This window comes from Rhinopithecus bieti, unplaced genomic scaffold, assembly GCF_001698545.2.
Source record: "Rhinopithecus bieti isolate Rb0 unplaced genomic scaffold, ASM169854v2 scaffold_39900, whole genome shotgun sequence".
Classification (NCBI taxonomy): Eukaryota; Metazoa; Chordata; class Mammalia; order Primates; family Cercopithecidae; genus Rhinopithecus; species Rhinopithecus bieti.
The window spans coordinates 158,144-166,273 of NW_016816297.1; the positions used below are offsets into that span (position 1 = coordinate 158,144).

At 40.6% G+C, this 8,130-nt stretch overlaps 1 protein-coding gene across 1 annotated transcript in view; it reads right to left on the reverse strand.

The window, feature by feature from the left end:
- JADE3 (jade family PHD finger 3) overlaps positions 1 to 8,130 on the reverse strand; it is a 159,788-nt gene that overhangs the window by 145,850 nt on the left and 5,808 nt on the right. The window contains exon 2 of the mRNA XM_017854805.1: positions 842 to 929. The gene's annotated coding sequence lies outside the window, so the exon portion shown is untranslated. The remainder of the gene's footprint in view (positions 1 to 841; positions 930 to 8,130) is intronic.

Sequence of the window (8,130 nt, forward strand, 5' to 3'; positions counted from 1 at the left end):
AATAGATCTTTTCTTTTGTTTTTTGGAGACAGAGTCTTGCTCTGTCGCCCAGGCTGGAGCGCAGTGGAACTATCTTGGCTCACTGCAAGCTCTGCCTCCCGGGTTCACGCCATTCTCCTGCCTCAGCCTCCCAAGTAGCTGGGACTACAGGCACCCGCCACCACACCCGGCTAATTATTTTTGTTTTTTTAGTAGAGATGGGGTTTCACCGTGTTAGCCAGGATGGTCTCTATCTCCTGACCTCGCGATCCACCTGCCTCGGCCTCCCAAAGTGCTGGGATTACAGGCATGAGCCACCGCGCCCGGCCAATAGGTCACCTTTTCAGTTACTACTAATTTCTGTGTTTCCCATTTACTACAACATTTCCACTGACCACTAACAATAGGATTTAAAAATTAAAATAGCTATACTATAAAGTGAAACAAAGAACCATTATCATGCCACACATCCCCACTGAATGATAATAGTCATCTCTTTAAATAAGCATTCCTCAAAAGTTAAATCAATTTGAGAGCTTATTCCCTTAAAAATAAAAGTATTTTACTAAGTTATTAGATGGCATGATATTTCACATAGCAATTTGTATAGTAAAACAGAAATAGTAATCAAAATTAACCCTGGGAAGGAGAATGTGATAGGATGAGGATGTCAAGGACAACCGTGGCTCTTTCTACAATTTTCAATTTTGCTAGGATGCATTCATGTATCATTAGTATAAAATAGAGTTCTTAAAAGAATTAAACCCTTCTAGATTGAAATGGAGATATTGTACAAGTTCCAATATCCTTCCCTCCATGGAGTTTCCACTGCCCTTGGGGACCCCTTGGTTATTCCACTTACCAAGTCAGGTTTGTATTCTACTCAATACCTAGCGCCTCACTCATAGCACAGTGGGCACTCAACAAATGTCTGCAGAAGCGAACGGCACCTGGCAATGTGGAGAACAAAATGACAAAACATGGTCACTAACAAAATCTATAATCTAAATAGAAAAAGTCATGCTCTAATTTTGAGTGATGCAAATTACTGAGTGCTAATGACATATTAAAAAACTACAGGCATACATTGAATTTGGAAGGGAGCAAGACAAACTTATAATGTTTAAGTGGGATAGAGGCTTTTTAAGCCTAAAACAGGGAGAAAGCAAACTAGAATCAATTATTCCTGGCTCCCTAGCCATAAAACCATAAAATTCAAGAGAGTAAGAAAAATAAAAATAAAGGAAAATTAACCTGTACTGAGTTTCTATGTACCATGCACTGCATTCGACATTTATATAGATTAAAACTTTCAGGTTTCAGCTTGGATATAAAGCACTAGGATGCTATCATCTCCATTCTCACAACAAGAAAAATGCTAGACAAACTGAAAAGCAATTACTTTTCTTTGACATATGACAGAACTGAGGTCCTAGGACAAACCACTATCCCACAATTTCAATATATGGAAAGACACATACCCGCAGGGAGACACAGGATCCGAGCATATAAACTTGTAGGAAGACCAAACTAGAAGTTCTGACAAATTACTGGAGACCAGAGTATGAGCTGGCATGAGAGTGTGAAGCTTGTAAGAGGTTGCTACACTCTTACAAGTTTTTCCTACAGGAATTCCACCAGGCTCTCACAGGGAAGATCAGGGAAAATCTCAGAAAAGCGCCCACTATGGTGATGGCTGGCTGGCTGAGGAAAACAGCACCCACTGCGAAACCTACCCAGATCCCTTTATCCCCAATACAGAACAAAAAGGCTTAGTCTTCAGGGGGAAGGACATGAAACCCATGGTTGGAGAACACTGGTGGATACCCACTGCAGCTAGGGTAAAGGGAACATGGGAAAAGAAAAGAAGCTCCAGTCCAGGAGGAGGAAAAGGAAATCTTGCCAAGGACACACTCAAGACCCAGGCTCTAGTACCTGTCTCAGTAAGGTTTAATCAGATCATCAGAGAACTCCCTCCTCCCCTACTAACTACAACCTGGCAAGCCAGCTCCATGGTTAAGAACAATAGAATACAACTGGGAGAGCTGTTAAAGATAGCTCTTGGGAAGCAGCACAGAGTAAAAACCCAAAGCAAAGCAAGAGTCAAAATGAATGTATCACTAGAGAAATCAGAAATCTCTGGTGCCTGGTGGAGCACAGTGGCTCACGCCTGTAATCTCAGCACTTTGGGAGGCCAAGGCAGGAGGATCGCTTGAAACTAGAAATTCAAGACCACACTGGGCAACATAGGGAAACTTCATCCCTACCAAAAAAAACAAAAAAACTTAAAAATTAGCTGGACATGGTAGCACGCACTGTGGTCCCAGCTACTCAGGAGGCTGAGGCTGGAGGACTGCTTGAGCCCAGAAGGTTGAGAGGTTGAGGCTGCAGTGAGCCATGATCGTGTCACTGTACTCCAGCTTGGGTGACAGAGCAAGACCCTGTCTCAAAAAACAAACAAACAAACAAAAAAAAAAAAAAAAGAAAAAAGAGAGAGAGAGAAAGAAAAGAAAAGAAAAGAAATCTCTGGTACCCATAGCAAAACAAAACCAACCTGATATCAAATAGATCAACTCTTGCTGGGCGCGGTGGCTCACACTTGTAATCCCAGCACTTTGAGAGGTCAAGGCACTTGAACCCAGGAGTTCCAGACCTAGTCTGGAGAACATGGTGAAACCCCGTCTCTACAAAAGATCTTAAAAATTAGCTGGACATGGTGGAGCACACCTATAGTCCCAACTACTTGGGAGCCTGAGATGGGAGGATCGCTCGAGCCCAGGAGGTCGAGGCTGCAGTGAGGTATGATCATGCCACTGCACTCCAGCCTGGGTGACAGAGCGAGACTCTGTCTCAAAAGCAAAAACACAAAAACAAAAAAACACAGGCCAACTCCTGACCAGATTAACACAAATCCCCATAAATATGTTCTCCAAACATATCAAGTATTAACCTAAGCATCTCCTGCCCATGTTCAGCTTTTGGCATATTTAGGAGGCGTAACAAAAGGCAAGAAAACACTCCAAGTGACAAACGAATTATTATTATTATTATTATTTTTGAGACGGAGTCTTGCTCTGCCGCCCAGGCTGGAGTGCTGTGGCCAGATCTCAGCTCACTGCAAGCTCCGCCTCCCGGGTTTACGCCATTCTCCTGCCTCAGCCTCCCGAGTAGCTGGGACTACAGGCGCCCGCCACCTCGCTCGGCTAATTTTTTGTATTTTTTTTTAGTAGAGACGGGGTTTCACCGTGTTAGCCAGTATGGTCTCGATCTCCTGACCTCGTGATCCACCCGTCTCGGCCTCCCAAAGTGCTGGGATTACAGGCTTGAGCCACCGCGCCCGGCCGACAAATGAATTATTAAATCCAGACTCAGTAAATGCAGATGTTGAGATTATCAGAAACAAAACTTAAAAGAACTATGATTAATATCTTAAAGACTCTAACATAAAAAATAGACAATATGCAAGACCAGACAAATAATTTCAGCAAAGAGATAGAAACTGTAAGAATGAATCAAAGGGAAATGCTAGAAATTAAAAAAAAAAAAAAAAAAACAGCAAAGAAAACAATGGGCTCAACAGTAGACTTGACACAGCCAAGGAAAGAATCAGTGAGTTTGAAGACAAAGCTTATTGATCAGTCAATAAAAATTAAAAAGAGACAAATTAATGAAAATATTGAAGAGCATTCAAGAACTGTGGGGTAATAACAAACAATATAATACACTTGTAATTGGAATCCCAGAAAGAGAAAAAAAAAAAAAAGAACAGGATAGAAGAATTATTTGAAGAAACAATGGCTGAGAACTTTCCAAAATTAGTGACAGACAACAAACCATAGATATAATAAAGTTCAGAGAACACAAAGCAGGATAAAAATGAAAAAAGTTTAAAAGCCACAGTTAGGCATATCATATTCAAGCTGCTGAAAACCAAAGACAAAAAGAAAACCTTCAAAGTAGTCAGAGGAAAAAATGACACATTAACTATGGAGGAACAAGGATAAGAATTACAGCAGCCTCAAACTAACGTGGGAACAGAGAGCCAAACACCACATGTTCTCACTCATGGGTGGGAGAGTTGAACAATGGGAACATATGGACACAGGGAGGGGAGCATCAAACACTGGGATCTGTCGGGGGGGCTGTGGGACTGGGGGAGGGATAGAATTGAAAGAGGTGCCTGAACTGGGTGATGGGTTGATGGGTGCAGCGGGCCACCATGGCACGTGTATACCTACGTGGCAGACTTGCACGTTCTGTGCATGTATCCCAGAACTTAAGGTATTAAAAAAAAAAAAATTACAGCAGCCTTCTCCTCAGAAACTATGTAAGCCAGGCAATGGTGGAGTACTATGTTGAAAGAGGAAAAAAACCTGTCAACCCACGAAAGTGTCCTTTCAAAAGTGAAGGAAAATGAAAACTTTCTCAAACAACCAAAAACAGAGAATTTACTGCCAGCAGATCTGCCCTCAAAAGATAGGTTAGAGGGAATTCTTTAGGCAGAAAGACTGTGATCGAGGTAGGAAACCTGGATTACCGTAAAGAAATTAAGAGTATTGGAAAAGGAATAAATGAAGGTAGAATATAATCTTATTAAACATTTGAAAAGCCAATTTCCCCAAACACCAGCTAAGGGCCAATCGTGCATATTGGCCTTCTAAAGATAGCAGCCTCAGGCCTGTTATGTTAACTCTTTTCTGCACAACACAGTATATTTAAAAAAAAATCCTACAACATCATACTTGATGGTGAGAGATGGAATGCTTTCCAAGATTGGAACAAGTATGTCCTCTCTCACCACTACAATTCTGAAAAAGAAGAAGAAAGCCAGGCCAGGTGTGGCGGCTCGCACCTATAATTACAACACTTTGGGAGGCCAAAGCAAGAGGATCACTTGAGGCAGGAGTTCAAGACCAGCCCGGGAAACATAGCAAGACCTTATCTCTGCACAAAAAATATTTTAAAATAGCTGGGCATAGTGGCATGTGCCCATAGCCCCATCTACTCAAGAGGCTGAGACAAGAGGATCACTTCAGCCCAGGAGTTCAAGGCTGCAGTGAGCTATGATGGGGCCACTGCACTCTAGCCTAGGTAACAGAGCAAGACCCTGTCTCTTAAAAAGCAAAAAAGGCCGGAGGTAGTGGCTCATGCCTGTAATCTCAGCACTTTGGGAGGCCAAGGTGGGAGGACTGCTTAAGACCAGGAGTTTGAGACCAGCCTGGCCAATACAGTGAGACCCTGTTTCTATAAAAAAAAAAATTTTTTTTTAAATTAACTTAAGCACACCCTGAGAGAAAAATTGTAAAAAGCCAGAGTACTCATATTACCTGATTTCTAGGCTTATTATAAAGCTATAATAATCAAGACTGTGTGTTAATGGAGAAATGATAGCTACATTGATCGATGCAACAGAGAGCCCAGAAACAGATCCACAGAAGCATAGCCAACTGATTTTTGACACATATGCAAAGGCAATTTAATGGAGAAAGGATAGTCTTTTCAACAAGTGGTGCTGGGACAACTAGACATCCATATGTGGAATATGAACCTCAATACATACTTCACATTCATGGCAGGAGAGAATATAAAACGGTAGAACCACTTTGGAACATAGTTTGGTAACTTCTGTCAAAGAAAAATCCACTAATCCCATTCCTACGGATTTACCCCAATAAACCGCAAACTTATATCCACACAGAGATCTATCTGTACACTAATGTTTACCACAGCTCTATTCATAACCACCAAGAAACTGGTAACAACCAAGTCGTCCTTCAACAGGTGAATGAACAAACTGTGGTACATCCATACAATGGAATAGCATTCAGTAATGAAAAGGAACAGGCTATTCATTCACATAATATGGATGAATCCACTAAAAGCAAGAATAAAAAATGGCTATATATTGTATGATTCCACTCATGTGACATTCTGGAAAAGGCAGAATTACAGTTTAAAATTCAGAAGTACGCTATTGTGAGGCATTTCTAGGGGGAAAAACTGACTAGATTTTTTTTGAACAGGAATAGCTCTGATCAGGTCAACTTGGATAGAAGTCTATGGAAGTTCACATCACTATATATCATCTCTTTAAAAAAATGTATTTAACTTTTAAAATAAGAAAATATATTCACATTGCTTAAAATTCAAAACACACATATAAAAATTTATGTACTGAAACGTCTCCCTCTCACCCTCTACCTGCTTGGTCATGCATGCTCCAAAACTATCAGTGTCTTCAATATTCTTGATTGACCCTTAGGATATTACCAATCTTTTGCTACTACAAGCAATACTCCAATTAATATGTAAATATTTGTTGAATAAATTCCTGGAAGTGTTTGTGGGATCTAATGATGTGTGTGTTTATAAATTTTGACTGCTCTTTCAAGTCACTGACTTTTAAAATGTCAGAGATTTTTAACTTTTATCCTAGGAGGAAAGAAGAAAAGCTAAGATTCTATCACCAGGCTATTTTCTGGAGGACTGTACATCTCTTAAGACACACAAAATGAGCCTTGTATAGTTTCCCACACATATTTCCTAGGGTCCAGTTGCATTTTCATATAATATATTTCAGGCTACAAGCTGTTGTAAAGCCTATTTCAGTCATGTGAAAAGTGTTACTTCTGAGATCTTCACAAGCAAAGGTCAGAGGCTGATGCCCCAAATTGGTAATTCCTGGCCACTCACTTCATAGTGCAATGCTAGATTTTTCACTGCAACCACAGGAAGATTTTTAAATCTTGCCCAATTAAAACACATCTACAGAGAATCCCTTGTTCTTATTACCAATGCTCAAATAAGGATTTCCTCTCTTAGGTACAAATTATAAATCACATAAAGGTTCCAAGGAAAGACTGCAAATGTTTCTTTCATCTCTTAAGTGGTCGTGGTTCCCAAGTAACAGTCTTTTTGCTTGACCACAAAACCTAGTAGAGTCTAATACATTAGGGTTTTCGTGATAATGCTTGAATGGAAGGTTAAGAAAATCTAGGGACTCCTTTGAATAATAGCCATGCAAGATCAGAAAGCAGTTAAGCCACTCACAAGAATATCTATGTCCAAAACCACACTGTCTCCCGTCGGCTTTTTCCTAGAAAAACCATCCCTCCATTCCACACTCAGTGGAAGAGGTGTCACCAATAGCACAATCACATTATTTAGTCTCTAGAATACACTACATTCAGAAATGGGTGTTTAATAAGATTTATAAAAGGTTAAGAGCTTACATTCACTGCTAATTATTATGAATTATTGCAGTAATGGCCCCCAATTTTTTCACATCTCCCTGTATCCACACCTTTGAATGGTCACCTCCCACAATGACTCTGGGCTTGGCCACAGAAGCACTTCCATGCTTTAGCTTATGGGACAATAGCAAATGTGACACAGCAAACATTTGAAAAGTGCTTGTGCACTGGTGCTTGCTCTCAGTTGCTACTCTGTGACTTCAAGACCACCATGTTGGTAAGTCCAGACTAGCCAGTTGGAGGGCAGACCACATAGAGTGGAGATGAACCATCCCAGCTTAGGGCCTCCCAGACCAACCAGCCTGCCAACCAACAGATGTGTGAGTAAGGCTATCCCAGATCATCTAGCCACCAGCTAACCACCCTCCCCCAAAAAGCTAATTGACACAGGCTACTTAAAAGTAAATATGTTTGTGGCCTAGTACTTATGAGAAGGGGAACAGAACACTGGTTTTCCTCCTGTGAAGTTTACTCTGTGGATAAGAAATAGTTTCAAACAGAAAAACTTCCAGTACCTGGATGAGAATAAATAAATATATAAGTATTGAAAAAATACTTAAGTCTTCCCAGATTCTAACAAATGTGCTGTCTGCCATCACAGATGGCACACACATGCAAAAAACAAAAAACATAAAAAAAATTTCCATTTAGTCACTGAAGTATCTTTATCATGATATATTTAAACCAAAGTCTTATACTCGACAGTTCCATTTCTAACACTGAACAACAACTCAGGTTTCCAGGAATTACATTTTCTCTCAATTCTACTTTTTCCCCATGTGACAGGGATCAGTGAGAGCTGAAAGAGCTCCCTTAATGCAGCCTAAAAAGCATCAGCTATATGAGCCTAATTAAGCCTCCTTCTAGAAGCATTCTGAAGGACCAACTTCTTCCAGCA